Here is a 19,067-nt window from a genome sequence, read left to right on the forward strand (position 1 = left end):
TCATTTTTTGAACTAACAATAAAAACTAATGAGGTTGTACAACTTTTCTAATGTAATGTAGCCCATTTTACTGATTTTTTTCTGATTACACAGTAAGTGAACAGAGCATTTCAACCTATCTTTATAAAAACACTACTCAAGTCTTTCCTTACTTTTTTGTTTGATCCAATTCTTTCATAAAATTTAAAATTTAAAAATAAACATTGGTATTTACTTTTCTAAAGCTATCTTAAAATGACAGTATTTTGCATGTAGAAGAATGAGAACCACATTTCTCAGGGTCATAGAATGAGTTACTACGCAACATAAATTAGTTTTCTGATCTCCTAAAACCCATGGGTTTCATTAAAATCAATTTGGAACTATATTTAAGACATAAGTCGCTTTACAAACTCATCAACAATGAGCTTCTTAACAGAAACAGTCAACAAGTGATAAAGCAATAACTTACACTGTCTCACTGGAATTGCTTGATAAGAAATTTTAGGAGAAAGTAATGCATTTAAGAGGTTGTGAGATTCTTTTGATTCCCGCATTTTTGTTTCCCAGAGGAGATAGCTAGGAAATGCCATATTCTACCTGTATTTCTTAAGGAAGGTAAGAAATTCTTTACATATCTCCTCCCACAATGTAAACTACACATGAAAAAAATAAAAAATAAAAAGCCAGTCACAGAGCTTATGTGTGTAATCCCAACACTTTGGGAAGACAAGGTGGAAGATTTCCTGAGCCCAAGAGTATGAGACCAGCCTGGGCAACATGGTAAGACCTCATCTCTACAAAAAATAATAATGATAAGAAGAAGAAAAGAAAAAATGGTTTAAAACATTATATTAAAAGTTCCTTTCTGTTATGAAGCATGCTTACTGGCTTTTTGTGTTTTACATAGGAATAAAGGAAATTTTATCTATTTATCTACCTAAACCTCCTAAATTGAGTAAGAATTCATGGGAAACAGCACCACCAAGGGACCAAGATGACTGGCGTGCTCCCAACAGGCCTTCAGAGGGAAGGCACCAAGAGTGGACAGAAGGAAGACACAGAAGCTGGGCTGAAGCAGGAGAAAGCTGGGAACTCTGCACAGGTCCAGCGTGCAACAGGACTTGTTCCTGGCCCCCAACGGCTCCCAGGGAATGGGTCAGCTGAACTGGCAAGGGGCAATCTGCTCTCACCATGGGCCTCTGAATCACTGGCAGGAGGAGACCCGTTGACCACTAGACACTTGTGTTGGCAGGGAGAGATGCTTAAAGAAGTGTTAAGGACAGCAAGCCAGCTGATGTGGAGTCCAGAGGTTTTTATGTGGGAGCATGTGTAACAGAATATGGCCAGGGACAGCCACCCCCTTGGCTTGACTTGCTCCCATAGGAGACTTTAGTCATGGGGAACTGCTGGACCTGAACTCTTGTCAGGCAGTTTTGCCCATCATATGGGGCCTGTGCGACCTGAGCACCCCTTAGTCTTCTGGCCTCTCCTGGGGCCCCAGACTGCCCATGACTGCTTGCAGGGCAGTCTTGGGTTACTTAGGAGCCCATAGCTTCTGCACTGGTGGACTGTGTCTGAGCTACAGAGAGCTCCAGTGGCACGACCCCTACGGCCACACACCAGCCTGCACACTGTCTCCCCATACTGCAGCTTCCCCAGGATCCCACATCACTTGGCTGGTGTGTGTCTGCCCAAATGGATTTTGCTTTGCTTACCTCACAGACTATCTGTCCCCCACCCTCCACCAACTGCCATTGCAGACAGAGCCTTGGCAGGCACAGAACCAGCCAACCTCTCCCCTGCCAGCACCCTGCCCTTGTGCTAATACTGCACAGTGAACAGCAGATCCTCCCTCATACTGAGTTACCACTCCACCTTCTGGGACACAGAGAAGACACCCAGACCTGTGCCCAACAGTACCCCACCCCTGAGCCAACATCACCTCCAGTGTGACCATACACACAGTTGCCAACAGAGACTCCCCTCACTGCCAAGCTGTGTTGCCTTCACCACTGTGGTGAATGCCTGAAGGGAGGCAGGAACCATGGCACCTGCTGGCACTCTGCTGCAGCTGCCACTACTGTTGCTGCTAGCACGTGAGAACAGGGACTGATCCTGCTGTTACTGCACTAAAAAATGCTTTGGCTGGCACCACCCATCAGAGTGTAGTGACCTGTGGTCCGAAAGCACCTTCCGCCACCACCCACTGCCTCCCCCAACCTCAGTGCAGTGGGTTCCTAACATCAAGGAGCCAAGAGAACAAAGTCAAGGCTTAATACACGCCCCCAGAGTGAGAGCACGTAGTCCAGGAGTTGGGGGCTGAGCACTGACCTCCTAAAATCTTCCAGAAACAAAGCCAGTCAGTTGAATCCACATAATATCACAATCAAACCCTGAAGGTCATCAAATAGGATAAAGGAATTTTTAAAAACCCATGCAAATGTCAGCAATATCAAACATTGAAGGTAGATAAGCCCACAAAGATGAAATAGAATCAGTGCAAGAACTGTGTCAACCCAAAAAGCCAGAAGGCCTTTTTTTTTCCACCAAATGATTGTATCACCTCTCCAGCAAAGGTTCTAAACCAGGGTGAGATGGCTGAAATGACAGAAATAGAATTCAGAATATGGATATGAATGAAGATCACTGAGCTACAAGAGTATATTAAAATCCAGTACAAGGAAGCTAAAAATCCTGATAAATAATGCAGGTGCTGACAGACAAAATAGCCAGTATAGAAAATAATGTAACCAACATGATAGACCTGAAAAGCACACTACACGAATTTCATAATGCAATCACAAGTATCAATAGCAGAATATACCAAGAAAAGGAAAGAATCTCATAAATTGAGGACTGGCTTTCTGAAATAAGGCAGTCAGACAAATATAGAGAAAAAAGAATGAAAATGAACAAACAAAACCTCTGAGAAATACAGCATTACATAAAGAGACCAAACTTACAACTCTTTGGTGTCCCTGAAAGATATCAGGAGAATAGAGCCAACTTGGAAAACATATATCAGAGTATTATCCATGAGAACTTTACCAGCCTACCTAGAGAGGCCAACATTCAAATTCATAAAATGCAGAGAACCCCAATAACACACTTTAAAAGAAGATCATCCCCAATAGACATAATCATCAGATTCTCCAAGGTTAAAATGAAAGAACAAAATGTTAAAGGGAGCTAGAGAGAAAGGCCAAGTCACCTACAAAGGGAAGCCCATCAGGCTAAGAGCAGACATCTCAGCAGAAACCCTATGAGCCAAAAGACACTGGGGGCCTATATTCAATATTCTTAAAGAAAAGAATTCAAACCCAGAATTTCATACCTCGTCAAACTAAGCTTCATAAGAGGAGGAGAAATGAGATCTTTTTCAGACAAGCATATGCTGAGGGAATTTGTTACCACCAGACTTGCCTTACAAGAGCTCCTGAAGGAAGCACTGAATACGGAAAGGAAAAACCATTAGCAGCTACTACAAAAACAAACTAAATTACAGATCAGTGACACTATGAAGCAACCACATAAACAAGTAGAAAAATAAACAGTTAACATCATAACAGAATCAAATCCACAAATATCCTATTAACCTTGAATGTAAATGGGCTAAATTCTCCAATTAAAAGGCACCGAGTGGCAAGCTGGATAAGGAATCAGAAGACCCATTGGTATGCTGTCTTCAAGAGACCCATCTCACATGCAATGACGTAGGTTCAAAATAAAGGGATGCAGAAAAATCTACCAAGCAAATGGAAAACAGATAAAAGTAGGGTTGCAATCCTAGTTTCAGCCAAAACAGACTTTAAACCAACAAATATAAAAATAAAAGACAAGGACAATACATAATGGTAAAGGGTTCAATACAACAATAAGATCTAACTATCCTAAATATATATGCACCCAACATAGGAGTACCCAGATTCATAAATCAAGTTCTTGGAGACCTTCAAAGAGACTTCGACTCTCACATAATAATTGTGGGAGACTTTAACATCCCACTGACAATATTAGATCACCAAGACAGAAAATAAGCAAAGATCTTCAAGACACGAACTCAGAACTGGATCAAATGGATCTAATAGACATCTACAGAACTTTCCACCCCAAAAGAACAGAATATATATGCTTTTCATTGTCACATGGCATATAATCTAAAATTGATCACAAAATCAGTAGTAGTAAAACACTCCTTAGCAAATGCAAAAGAACTGAAATCATAAAAAACAATGTCTTGAACCACAGTACAATCAAATTAGTAGTCAAAACTAAGAAATTAACTCAAAACCATATAATTACATTAAAATTGAAAAACTTGCTCCTGAATGACTTTTTGGTAAATAATAAAATTCAGGAGGAAATCAGGAAGTTCTTTGAAATAAATAAGAAAAAAGATACAATGTACCAGAATCCCTGGGACACAGATAAGGCAGTGTTAAGAGGGAAAATTATAGCACTAAATGCTCACATCAAAAAGTTAGAAAGATCTCAAGTTAACAACCTAACATCACAACTAAAAGAACTAGAAAATCAAGAGGAAACAAATCACAAAGCTAGCAGAAGACAAGAAATAACTAAAATCAAAGCTGAAGGAGATGGGGACAAGAAAAACCCTTCAAAAGATCCACAAATCCAGAAGTCTTTTTTTTTTTTTTTGAAAAATTTAGTACAACAGATATACCACTAGCTAGACTAATGAAGAAAAGAGACAATATCCAAATAAACAGAAACAACAAAGAAGGTATTACCACTGACCCCACAGAAATACAAAAAAAAAATCAGAAAATATTATTAATACCTCTATGAACATAAACTAGAAAATCTAGAAGAAATGAATAAATTCCTGGACACATAAACCCTCCCAATACTGAGCATGGAAGAAATGGTATCCCTGAACAGACCAATAATAAGCTCTGAAATTGAATCAATAACAAATAGCCTTCAAAACAATAAAAGCCCAGGACCAGATAGATTCACAGCTGAATTCCACTAGATGTACCGGAAGAGCCAGTATGTTTCTTCCTGAAACTATCCCAGGTAACTGAGAAGGAGAGACTCCTCCCTAACTCATTCTATGAAGCCAGCATCATCCTGACACCAAAACCTGGCAGAGACACAACAACAAAAAACTTCAGGCCAATATTTTTTATGAACATTGATGCACAAATTCTCAACAAAATACTGGCAAAACAAATCCAGCAGCACGTCAAAATGCTTATCCACCATAATCAAGTAGGCTTTATCCATGAGATGTAAGGTTGGTTCAACATACACAAATAAATAAATGTGATTCATCACATAAACAGAACTAAAGACAAAACCCACATAATCATTTCAATAGATACAGAAAAGGCATTCAATAAAACTCAACACCCTTTCATGTTAAAAACTCTCGATAAACTAAGTATTGAAGGAACATACCTAAAAATAATAGGAGCCATCTATGACAAACCCACAGCCAACACTACACTGAATGGGCAAAAGCTGGAAGCATTCTCCTAAAAACCAGCAAAAGACAAGGATGCCTTCTCTCACCACTCCTATTCAACATAGTATTGAAAGTCCTGGCCAGGATAATCAGGCAAGAGAAAGAAATAAAGGACATCCAAATAGGAAGATAGGATGTCAAACTATCCCTGTTTGCAGAAAACATGATCCTATATCTAGAAAACCCCATAATCTCAGCCCAAAAGCTCCTTAAGCTGACAAACAACTTCAGCAAAGTCTCAGGATGCAAAATCAATGTGCAGAAATCCTAACATTTCTTTCTTTTCTTTTTTTTTTTTTTTTTTTGAGACAGAGTTTTGCCTTTGTTGCCCATGCTGCAGTGCAGTGGCACGATCTCGGCTCACTGCAACCTCTGCTTTCTGGTTTCAAGCGATTCTTCTGCTCCAGTCTCCCGAGTAGTTGGGATTACAGGCACCCGCCACCACGCCTGGCTAATTTGTATTTTTAGTAGAGATGGGGTTTCACCATGTTGGCCAGGCTGGTCTCGAACTCCTGACCCTGTGATCAGCCCACCTTCTGCCTCCCAAAGTGCTGGGATTACAGGTGTGAGCCACCACACCCAGCCAGAAATCAGTAACGTTTCTTTACACCAGAAAAAGTCAAGCTGAGAGCCAAATCAGGAATACAATCCAATTTACAGTTGCCACACACACAAAAAAATATACTTAGAAATACAGCTAACAAGGGAGGTGAAAGACCTCTACAAAGAGAACTACAAAACGCTTCTCAAAGAAATCACAGATGACATGAACAAATGGGAAAACATTCCATGCTCATAGATAGGAATAATTAATATCATTAAAATAGCCATAGTGCCCAAAGCAATTTACTGATTCAATGCTATTCGTATTAATCTACCATTGACATTCTTCACAGAACCAGAAAATGCTATTTTAAAATTCAAATGGAACAACGAAAAAAAGAAAGCCTGAATATCAAAGGCAATTGTAAGCAAAAGGAACAAAGCTGCAGGCATCAAGCTACCCAACTTCAAACTATGATACAGGCTACAGTAACCAAAACAGCATGGTACTGGTACAAAACAGACACTTAGACCAATGGAACAAAACAGAGAACCCAGTAATAAGGCCACACAGCTACAACTATATGATCTTCAACAACCCTGACAAAAACAAGCAATGGTGAAAGGATTCCTTACTCAATAAATGGTGCTGGGATAACTGGATAGCTATATGCAGAAGATTGAAGCTGGATCTCTTCCTCACATCATATACAAAAATCTACTCAAGAGGGATTAAAGACTTAAATGTAAAACTCAAAACTATAAAAGCCATGGAAGTCAACTTAGGCAATACCATTCAGGACATAGGCATGGGCAAAGATTTCATTATGAAAACACCAAAAGCAATTACAACAAAAGCAAAAATGGACAAATGGCATCTAATTAAACAAAAGAACTTCTGCATAGTAAAAGAAAGTATCAACAGAGTAAGCAGACAATCTACAGAATGAAAGAATATTTTTGCAAACTATGCATCTGATAAAGGTCTAATACCCAGCATCTGTAAGGAACTAAAACAAACTTAAAAGACAAAAACAACCCCATTAAAAAGTGTACAAAGGACATGAGCAGACACTTCTCAAAAAGAAGACATACATTCAGCCAACAATCATATCAAAAAAAGCTCAACATCACTGATCATTAGAGAAATGCAAATCAAAACCACAATGAGATACCATCTCACAGAATGGTATGTGTTATTAAGAAGTTAAAAAATAACAGCTTCTGGCAAAGTTGCAGAGGACACGAAATGCTTATACACTGTTGGTGGGAGTGTAAATCAGTTCGACCATTGTGGAAGACAGTGTGGTGATTCTTCAAAGACCTAAAAACAGAAATACCATTTGTCACGGCAATCCCATTCCTGGGTATATATTCAAACAAATATAAATCTATTATAAAGACACATGCACACATATGTTCATTGCAGCACTATTCACAATGGCAAAGACATGGAATCAACCTAAATGTCCATCAGTGGCAGACTGGATAGAAAAAATGTGGTATATAAACATCATGAAATATCATGCAGCAATAGAAAAGAATAAGATTACGTCCTCTGCAGTAATATGGATGGAGGCCATTATCCTCAGCAAAAAAGAAAAAGAAAACCAAATACTGCGTGTTCTCACTTATAAGTGGGAGCTAAATGATAAGAACACATGGATACATAGTGGGAAACAACACGCACTGGGGCCTATTGGAGGCTGAAGGGTGGGAGGAGGGAAAGGATCAGGAAAACTAACTAATGAATACTAGGCTTCATACCTGGGTGACAAAATAATCTGTGCCATAAACGCCCATGACACAAGTTTACCTACATAACAAACCTGCACATGTATCCTTGAACTTAAATGAAAGTTAAATTTAAACAAGAAAAAAAAAGTAAGAAATTATGTTTGAACATCACTATGAACTTACTTTCTTGGTAGAAAAAAGGTATTCAAAGACATCAAACACATGTTCATTACCTTCTAGAAGTGTGTAACACAGTTTTTGTTTTGTTTTGTTTTTATTTCTTAAATGCTGTCTTGACCCAGTTTTGAGGCCTGGCCAGAGTCCAGTTATTACCCCTTCTTTATCAGCTGAAACATCTGCACTCCAAACACTTCCCTTATCAGGCCCTCACACTCCAGGTACCAGCCCTATCAGCACTCCCCTTTACTCCATCCACCAAGCCAAGTACCAGGCAACTAGGGACAGCCCCTATTCCCCAGAGCCCTTGGAAGTATCTAAATTAGTCTATCCACAGGAAATCTGTTCAACTAGGCATTCCCCACCTTTCCTGCCTAGCACAAGCTGCCACCCTCAACTCCAGGTTGCTGCTATCCTGTCCCCACGTGCAACCTATTGCATGGTCCTGCAGGGCAGCCTTCTTTCCTTTGAGCTGTAAGTAACAAAAGAGTTCTGCCTTTTATCTGTCTGAGTGTCCATGTATCCTGTCACCCATCAAAAGAATCTTTAAATCTCACAGGACACAGTGCTGACAAGGGCTTGGCTATAGGTAGTGGGCACCCTTCTGCCATCCTCCTGGAAGAAAGAAGCTGAGCCATCTCTGGGGCCCTGTACATTTCAGACACAGGGAAAGGACAGCATGAATAACATTGGGCAGTGCTTGGGAATACATATGCAGTTTTTAGATAAAAAAGAGAGTGTAAAGCCCTTCAGGTTTTATATGATAACAAAGGAGAGTAAAAACTAGAGAGAAAAGACTTTCCTAATACTGGCAGATCCTAAAATATACATAGTACCCTTTTTTATGGGGTGCTGAATTGTGACAATGAAGAAGAATACAAAAATAAGTAATGCTTCAGAAATGTTCCATGGACTTGGGCATCAACATAAAATTTTCAAGAGAAAAAAAGCAGTGATGTCAACATTGTGCTGTGCAGGGATTACAGATAATATGACTCACCTTAAACACTGGTATCAGGGATTCTGCAAAGTCAAAAAACTGAACTGCAAGAAGGCAATGAACATTAGCTGAAGCTACAGATTATAGCTATACAACATAAACCAATACTATATATGGGCATACCTCTGAGATACTGTGGGACTGGTTCAAGGCAACTGCAATCAAGTAAATATCACAATAAACTGTTCCATTTTGATGAATTTTTGGGTTTCCCAGTGCATTTAAAACTTACATTTAGCCTATACTTTAGCCCTTTAGCTATTAAGCATTCAATAGCATTACATCTTATAAATGTGTGTTTTGTGTGTGTGTGTGTGTGTGTATGTTTGAGACAGAGTCTCGCTGTGTAGCCCAGGCTGGAGTGCAGTGCTGCGATCTCGGCTCACTGCAAGCTCCACCTCCCGGGTTCAAGCCATTCTCCTGCCTCAGCCTCCTGAGTAGCTGGCTATTTTTTTGTATTTTTAGTAGAGATGGGGTTTCACTGTGTTAGCCAGGATGGTCTTGATCTCCTGACCTCGTGGTCCACCCGCCTTGGCCTCCCAAAGTGCTGGGATTACAGGCGTGAGCCACCACGCCCAGCTAAAAGTGTGTATCTTTATTTAAAAATATGTTATTAAAAATAATAATCATCTGAGACTTCAAAGAGTTGTACTCTTTCTGTTAGTGGAGGGTCTTGCCTCAATGTTGATGGCTGCTGACTGATCAGGGTGATGGTTATTGAGCTGGGGTGGCTGTGGCAATTCTTAAAGTAAGAGAATGAAGTTTACCACATTTGTTGACTCTTCACAAAAGATTACTCTGCAGCATGCAATGTTGTTTGATGGCATTTTACCCACTGCTGTGGTTTAGCTGTGTCCCCACCCAAATCTCATCTTGAATTGTAGTTCCCTTAATCCCCACATGTCATGGGAAGGATCCAGTGGGAGGTAATTGAATCATGGGGACAGTTTCCCCCCATGGTATCCTCATGATAGTAAGTCATCATGAGATTTCATGGTTTTATAAGGGGCATCCCCCTTTGCTCAACACTCATTCTCTCTCCTGCTGCCCTGTGAAGAGGTGCCTTCTGCCATGCCTGTAAGTTCTGTAAGACCCCCACAGCAATGCAGAACTGTGGATCAATTAAATCTCTTTTCTTTATAAATTACTGAATCTTGAGTACTTCTTCATAGCAGCATGAGAGCAGAATAATACAGTACATTTGTACTGCAGAGAGTGGGGTGCTGCTATAAAGATAGCTGAAAATGTGGAAGTGACTTTGGAAGTGGGTAACAGGCAGAGATCAGAACAGTTTGGAGGCCTCAGAAGAAGACAGGAAAATGCGGGAAATTTTGGAATTTCCTAGAGACTTGGAGGGCTCAGAAGACAGGAGGATATGGGAAAGTTTGAGACTTCCTAGAGACTTGTTGAATGACTTTGACCAAAATGCTGATAGTGATCTGGACAATGAAGTGCAAGCTGAAATGGTCTCAGATGGAGATGAGAAACTTGTTGGGAAGTTCCAGTTTGTAGTAATTTGCCTCACAGCAAAAGAAAGCAAATACATAGACCAAGGTAGTAGAGTCAGAGAAAGCATTCTGGGGGGGAAAAAATGTATCCAGAATCCCAATGGTCAGAAGGAACTAGTAAAAGATAAAAGAAAGCCAAGTATTTTCTAAACAAAGGTAGGAACATTAAAATCCCTGGAGGCAAGAGTTTGGGGAACAAGTATTTTACTATACTAGTGTGGAGAGGTATACCTTGGCAAAGAGAAACCAGAAGAAACCAAATCATAGTCCTTTATTCCATAAGAATAAATTATGTTTTATTCAGAAGGCTATGGTATATCAATAATAAATTTTAATCATGGAAAATTATAATCATATTTAAATTTATGCAGTTTACTCTGGGTACAGTATAAAGTACTCCTGCAGTAGTTTGCTGAGGATAATATAAAGAAAAGGCTGCATAGGACCAAGACTAAAGACTGTTAAAAGGTTATTTTAATAATTCACACAGGAAATAATTAAGATTTAAACTAAGATGGGCTATGGAGGTGAATTTGAAAGCTACTTAGAAGATGGAGTCTACAGATATGGGTGGAGTAGAGACAGGCAAATGAGAAAGGAGAGTCAAGAATAACTTTATGTTTTGGCATGTATACTAGTGGAATGGAAGTACTGCTCACTCCTGTTAAGAGCAAATAAAATTTCAGGTGGAATTTTAGGGTAAAAAATATAATGAGTTCAATTGAAATGTTGCTTATAAAATCCAGCCGAAGAAATATAGTAGGTGTATTAGTCCATTTTCACGCTGCTGGTAAAGACATACTCAAGACTAGGAAGTAAAAGAAGTTTAATGGGCTTACAGTTCCACATGGCGCTGGGGAGGCCTCATAATCATGGTGCAAGGCAAGGAGGAGCAAGTCACGTCTTACATGAAAGGCAGCAGGCAAGAAGAAAGAGCCTGTGCAGGTAAACTCCCCTTTTATAAAACTGTCAGATTTCATGAGACTTATTCACTCTCACAAGAACAGCACAGGAAAGATGTGCCCCCATGATTCAATTACCTCCCACCGAGTTCTTCCAAAGACACATGGGAATTATGGGAGTTAAAATTCAAGATAAGATTTGGGTGGGGACAGAGCCAAACCATATCAGTAGACATTGGCTATGTGAGTATGAGCTCAAAAGAGAAATATCTGATCAGAAAATGGAGATTTGAGAATCACTAGGATATTCATGTAGTAGAAAATAAATAGTTGAAAAACAAAAAAGTGATTGTGAAGAAAAATGAAAACAAACAAAAGAAAAAAATTAATTATGGTGTCACAATAGCTTTGGGAGCAAACAAATTTAAGAAGGAGAGTGAGATCAATTATGTTAGATATAACAGAGAGGAAATAAAGTAAGACTGAATAGTTTTCACCAGGCTTATTAAAAAAGTAAGTCACTGTTGACGTTATCAAAGCTGCTCTGGATGGTGTTTTGGAAGCAGAATCCAGATTACAGAGAGTTCAGAAATAACCTGAAAGAAAAAAGTAGTGAGCAGCCAACTACATAATTATCAGAAGGCAAGTTTCTTTCAATAAACTTGTGAGCAGAATAGTTGTTAACAAGATTGAGATAGTGTGTGTGTGTGTGTATGTGTTAGGTAGAAAAGCTTAAGCAAGTTTAAACACTGATGAAAATGATCCAGTGATTTAAAAATACCCGGGAAAGAGGAATGCCTAGGGGAGGAAAATCTTTCGGGTGTTAAGAAAGAATGAGATTCAGTACATAACCAGGCAAAGAACTATCTGTAAACCAAAGAAATAAACTAATCTTTTATTGACAGTGAGTCAATGATAAAGGATCCCCTTTCTAATGAACTTTAACTACGTATTTGATTGTTAATGATTGAATTGTTTCTCCCCGGTCCCCCGTCCAATCCCTATGTTGAAGTCCTAACTCCTGGTAAGTCAGGATATATTATTTGGAAATAAGGTCTTTGCAGACATAATTAGTTAAAAAGAGAAAATACTAGAGGGAAGTGAGCCTTTTTATAATGACTAGTTTCCTTATAAAAAAGGGGAAATTTGGACACAAAGGACACCTACAGGGAACCACCATGTGAAGACTGGAGTTATGCCATCACAAACCAAGAAACTACTAGATACCAGGCTTGAGGTCCAGAACAGATCCTTCCCTAGCACCTTTAAAGGGTGCTTGGTCCTACCAACACCTTCATCTCAGAATTCTAGCCTCTAGAACTGTGACAATAAATTTCCATTGTCTAAGCCACTCAGTTTGTTTGTAGTACTTTTTCTATGACAGCCTTAGGAAACTAATACATAGACACACCCATAATTTTCAATGGCTACATTTTATAGATCATATATAAGTAATTGAGTTGATATCTGATTTTTCAATAACTGATAAATGAACAAAGAAAAGAAGAATGGATGTAAAAAAATAGAGTACATAACCCATGATCATTTTCTACCTTAGTCTTTCACCTCAAAGCTCTCCAAGTGCTTATTCTTATTTCTAACATAGGGTAATATTAGAAATTGATGGGCTTACCAGCATTTCTAATATAATAGTAATAGGTCTTTTATTTCTTTGTTATAAAAATAAAGTACCCTTATCTGTGCATATTTTATTCACAACTTGATTCATAAGCAGCTGCCTACTTAAGGCAGTGTATGTAGCAGTAGTTTAACCTTCACACTATACTCATCTAATCATTCAAATAAACTGCAAAACTTATTGCCGTGACCCTACTTCTTGTAGACAGTTGAGCAGCCACCAACCACATTTAGGAAGCATCACCACTTTCTAGTCAAAATATCTAGACAATGCCAGTCAAAATGCCGGTTAAAATGTCTAGACAATCTCATCAAGGTCAAGTTCACTTTGACCTCTAATCAGTACATGATGAAGTTCATGGAGACATAAAATTGTTCAAATTCCTTTTCACACATAATCAAGTTGTAAGAGAAGTATCACCTCCAGACATGGGAAAAAATTTGAATAAATACCCTTCTACACATACTCCATCTCCATTCCATCTGTGCCTTATTAATTAAAAGAAAACATCTTTGAAGACTGAAAACTAGAGGCCACATGACACATACCCAGCATTGTAATGTCGTGAAAGCAACCTAAGTAAACAACAATTAAAAAATTGTTATTCAATGATAGTAAATGTATTCACTGAAAATTATGCATTCAAAAAAATGGTCACAAAGTTGTAGTGTTACGATTGAATATATATTGGTTTTCATCCACAGTTCCTGGCTCATAACTCCGTGGCCTTTGCTACTGTCTTTTGTTATAATGGGTGCATTAGATCTCAGGGAAAGGCCTCAGGAAACAGAATCTCTCTCCTTTCTTTCTTGGGGCAGGACTCTAATCTTCCCCTGTTTTTCTAATTGTGTTAAGTCCTTCCCCTGAGAGGGTCCAACCTCACATCCTGGAAGAAGGAATGCTTCCATAAAAATCGAAGAGAACTAAGTTGGAAGAGCTTTAGGATATCTGAACAAAGGTGTAGAGTTCCTAGACGGAGGTGTGCCCAGGGTGGGCAAGGAAGGTCTGTGTCCCTTCCCCCATACCTCACCCTATGGTCACTTCATCTGAATCCTTTGGAATATTCTTTATAATAAACTGGTAAGTTAAGTTAGTGATTCCCTGAGTTCTGTGAGCCACTCCAGAAAGTTAATCCAACACAAAAAGGGGGTATGGAAACCTCAGCTTGAAGCTGGTCACTCAGATGTTCAGAGGGCCAGACTTGCACCTGATGTCTGAAGAGGACTCTTGGGGAATGAGCCCCCAACCTGTTGGATCTGACAGTATCCTCAGGAAGATAGCATCAGAATTGCACTGGAGGACACCCAGCTGGTGTCTGCTGCTCGGTGTGGGGAACCCCCCCACCATACATACACATTTGGTCACAGATGTCTTCATTGTTGATTGCTATGGTATGAGAGTAGAGGAAAAACAGAGAGATTTTCTATACACAGAAGTCCGTGTGGTAAATGGAAAATACGCTTTGTTTGTAAATGGAATTTTAAATGAAAAACCTGAAAATATGCAAAATTATGACAATTATTTTACAAGAGTTTTAGATTTATGTGTGATTTAATTTTTTAATTTCTAAACTTTGAGTAAAATGATTACAATATTAAAGGATCTATGTACTAGAAAAAATACATTATCTGGGAAATAAAATATTTATTAAGAGATATTTATCAATCATACAACCTATTGGAACCATGTTATAGTTTCTGAGTAATATTGTGTTCCAAAGAAAATATTCAGACCAAAAAAGAAAATTCACGACAACTGAAGATCTTCATTTGTATATCTTGAACATCATTATTAGAACATATAGCTCACCACAGTAGTTTTTAATATTGCCCTTTTCTCCTCTATCAGTTTCCCTGAATCACTTTAGTTGCTCTTCCACGTGCCCTACAGAACATTGCTTAGGAGCCACGTCTTTCTATCTGCCCAGCTTTCCTTTTGATTCTGCATTATGAAAGCCCTTGAGAAAGTATCTGACAAAGAAGAATCCCCCTCAGCCCCATTCAGACTGTAGCTACGGAGTAAAAGAATTGAAGTCGACCAGGCCAGAAATTTGTTTTAGAGAATAGGGAGAAGGTAAAGCTTGGAAACAATTTTACATAAGTACCTCTCAGCTCCACAAAATGCAAACTATATGAGTATTTGCTACATAACAAATGTTGATGAAGAAGCTTAAATAACAAGCAATTGCAGAAAAAAATGGCATTTGTTAATCTTTTGGATATTAATAACACTTTACAAGTAGAAAAGCAATACACATTTTGTTCATTAAGTGAAAAAACACAGCCACAGTTCAAAAAGATGTTACTGTAAATCTACTAAAATGTGAATATTGTAAAAAAAATTTGACAACTTATGAAAACATACAAATTAAACATATAGTTTTAAATGGCATTGGATTGAGATTTATTTAGAAACTAACATTTTATAAAGGTAAATGGTACCTTATTTCTGTCAATAATCATCAAGTTATTTTGCTCGAACATAGAAACTGTATTTTTCAGAACTTGTCACATTGAGAGATTTGCACTTTAATGGTATTATATTATCTTGAAAATAATAGACTTTTCTATTCACTTTGATTATCAATGTAAATATGATTCCTGTTCTTCCATTGCCACTTGAACTTTATCCAGCTGCACAACATCTAGCATCTTAAAAAGAGAGCCAGTCAAGTCACAGGATTATAACATAATAACAAGAAAACTATATACAGTTGACCCTTAATGTTCAGGTTTGGGCTGGGAGTGGTGGCTCATGCCTGTAATTTGGGAGGCTAAGGAGGGTGAATTGCTTGACCCCAGGAGTTCCAGACCAGCCTGGACAACATGGTGAAACCCCATCTCCATTAAAAAATACAAAAATTAGCTGGGCATGGTGGTACATGCCTGCAGTCCCAGATACTTGGGAGGCTGAGGTGGGAGGATCCCTTGAGCCCTGGAGGCAGAGGTTGCAGTGAGCTGAGATCATGCCACTGCACTCCAGCTTGAGTGAGAGAGTGAGACTCCATCTCAAAAATAATAATGTACAGGTTTGAACTGTGTGGATCCACTTATAAGTGAATATTCTCCTGCCTCTTCCACCCCTGAGAAAGCAAGACCAACCCTTCATCTTCCTGTTCCTCCTCAGCCCACTCAATGTGACGAGGATGAAGATAAAGATGTTTATGATAATCTACTTCCACTTAATGAATAATATATATTTTCTCTTTCTTATGATTTCCTTAAAAACATTTTCTTTTCTCTAGCTTACTTTAAGAATACAGTATATAATACATAAACAAAATACACGTTAATCAACAGTGTTTATGTTATCAGTAAGACTTCTAGTCAACAGTAGACTGTGAGTAGTTAAGGTTGAGGGGGATCAAAAGTTATACATGGATTTTCAACTGCATAGGGGTTGGTGCCTCTATCTCCCTTGTTGTTCAAGGGTCAAATGTAGTGAAATATATGGATACTGAGGTATATGCATAACAAACCAGACAGGTAGTTTTCAGTAGGGTGTGGAAGTAGACTTTTTCTAAATCATCTGGGAAGCATTTCAAGGATTTATAGTCCCCTCCCACTCCTTCTCATTCCACAGCTCCAGGCTTATCAAAACCAACTACAGACATGAATTAGAACACATCATTTTCATCCTGGTAACCTCACTTTTGGAACACACTGTTATTGAAAATCAGTTGAATAAAGGAATGATTACCAAAATATATAAAATCAGCATATGCATTTATGATAACTAGTATGCTGTTTATTACTATAATCACAGTGTGCTATAAATTGTCTTCATATAGAGAACATTTTCCATTATCCACGATGATGGGGAAAAGACAGGTTTTTCAAAAATTATTCAGCTAGTCATGTGCATATGAAATGAGGAACTGTATGGGCAAGGTTGAGCACTTCTTCACTCAGAATGCTACTATATAAGGAAAGTCTTCTAATTTGGAGTAACTTTTAGCCTATTTATTCTCTCCTATTTATCTCAGTCTTTAAACTGGCTTAATATTTTACCTTTCAAGAAATAAATGTAATGACAACAAATAGCAACAAAAATTCTGTGATTCTGACTACTTTTCCTGACTCTCATTCTTGTATTAATGAGATTTTTTTTTCTTTTTTTTTTTCTAAGTTGCAGCGTGTGCTTTCCAGCTCTCTCAGCTATAATTCACTTATTACACTGGAGTCCTGTTGATGTGGTGTTAAAAAGTTGGGGAGGGAAAACATTGTATAATCTTACAATTACAGCTGGTCTTAAGTGGGGCTGTATCCCTGGGCTGCGTCCTTCACAAGTCTTTCTTAGTGTATTAAATTGGCACATATTATAAAATTAACCATCACAGTTTTATTTCTTCTATGTAATGTGGACAGGAAGGTTAGAGAGGCCTGGAATTGAGTAAGAACTCTTTCTCCTTGGTGAGATAAATATTTGACTGGTGAAGTTTTTTCTCCTTGGAAGAGGCTTATGTATAGAGAATTTTCTAGGCATATTTCAGATGGTTACTTTTCCCCATCCCTGACAAAGACAAACGGTGATTTTTCTTAGTTCCTTACCGTGAGAACCTGATGGGATCCCTAGAGGTGAGAGTCATGAATGTATGCGGGATTCCCTAATGTTAGGTAACATAGGGTACCTTAAAATGGTGCCGTACCTTAAGATGGGGCCGGCTCCAGGTTCTTCTCCCCTCCTTGACCGGGCACTGTCTGAACCCGCCAAAGGAGGGCCAATCAGAAAGAAGCATCTCCCGCCTTCCCTTGGGCCCACCCCTAGACCAATCCACGTAGGCCCAAGGGATATAAAACCCAGCACACCAGCAGCCCTCTCTCTCTCCTCTTCCTTCTCCGCTCGATACCTCCAATAAAGATCTCTTGACCGCGACCGGTGTAGTTTGGTCTCCGCCCGGCCCCTTTCACCTAAGAACGTGATCCCCAGGAGTTTCTTATTCTCAAGCTAGTCCACACTCAGCGTTCAGTCAGATCTTCATCGGAATTACCATTTAAGTGTCCCTACCAGTTTATGGTTTCAGTGACTTCTGCTGCAGTTAAACAGATCTTAGCTGCTTTTCTCTACAATCGCCTGCCTTTCTAGATTTGGGAGTAACAGTTTTATGTTCTAATTTATCTGATGAGCCCAAGAAATATTGTTGACTTTCAGTTTGTTCAACTTTTTCTTATTTTAAGGAATAAATAAGCTTGGAAGGAGTAATGCCTTCCAAGCTTTTTAGCTTTTAGAGAAGAAACCAGAAATCCCCCAGCCTGGCCAATATGGTGAAACCCCATCCCTACTAAAAATAGAAAAATTAGCCAGGCATGGTAGCCTATGCCCGTAATCCTAGCTACTCGGGAGGCTGAGGCAGGAGAATTGCTTGAACCCGGGATGCAGAGGTTACAGTGTTGCAGTGAGCCAAAATTGCACCACTGCACTCCAGCCTGCGCGGCAGAGCGAGACTCCGTCTCAAAACGCACTTCGGGAAGCCGAGGAGGGCGGATCACAAGGTCAGGAGATTGAGACCATCCTGGCTAACACGGTGAAACCCCGTCTCTACTAAAAACAGAAAAATTGGCCGGGCGTGATGGCTGGTGCCTGTAGTCCCAGCTACTCGGAAGGCTGAGGCAGGAGAATGGCGTGAACCCGGGAGATGCAGCTTGCAGTGAGCCAAGATTGCACCACTGCACTCCAGCCTGGGCGACAGGGCGAGACTCTGACTCAAAAAAAAAAAAAAAAAGAAATCCCTGTCCTTGACTTCTCACCTTCTCCCAACATTCCATATCCAGCTGACAAACAATCCCCTTTTTCACCGAAAATTATTTTAATTCATTCACTTCCTTCGATTCCTATTGCCACTGCCTTTATATCTGGTTAGAAATATTCATAACTGCTTTCCCTGCCTTTGTTTCAACACCCACTAAAAAAGCCTTAATAGAGTTTTTTTTATATATTTCTTCACTTCCCTATTAACGATAAGATCTGAGGATAGAAGCCATATTTTGTCATTGTACATCTCAAATCATCTAGTCCAATAACTTTCACAGAGAAGGAGTTCAATAAATATTAATTGAATGAATGAATGAATGTGTGAGTGATCTACTAT

The 19,067-nt window shown here is 39.1% G+C and overlaps 1 protein-coding gene across 3 annotated transcripts in view; it reads right to left on the reverse strand.

The window, feature by feature from the left end:
• CCSER1 (coiled-coil serine rich protein 1) overlaps nt 1–19,067 on the reverse strand; it is a 1,475,382-nt gene that overhangs the window by 827,391 nt on the left and 628,924 nt on the right. The window lies entirely within an intron of this gene.

The sequence above is a fragment of the Hylobates moloch genome, unplaced genomic scaffold (assembly GCF_009828535.3).
Source record: "Hylobates moloch isolate HMO894 unplaced genomic scaffold, HMol_V3 SCAFFOLD_2, whole genome shotgun sequence".
NCBI lineage: Eukaryota > Metazoa > Chordata > Mammalia > Primates > Hylobatidae > Hylobates > Hylobates moloch.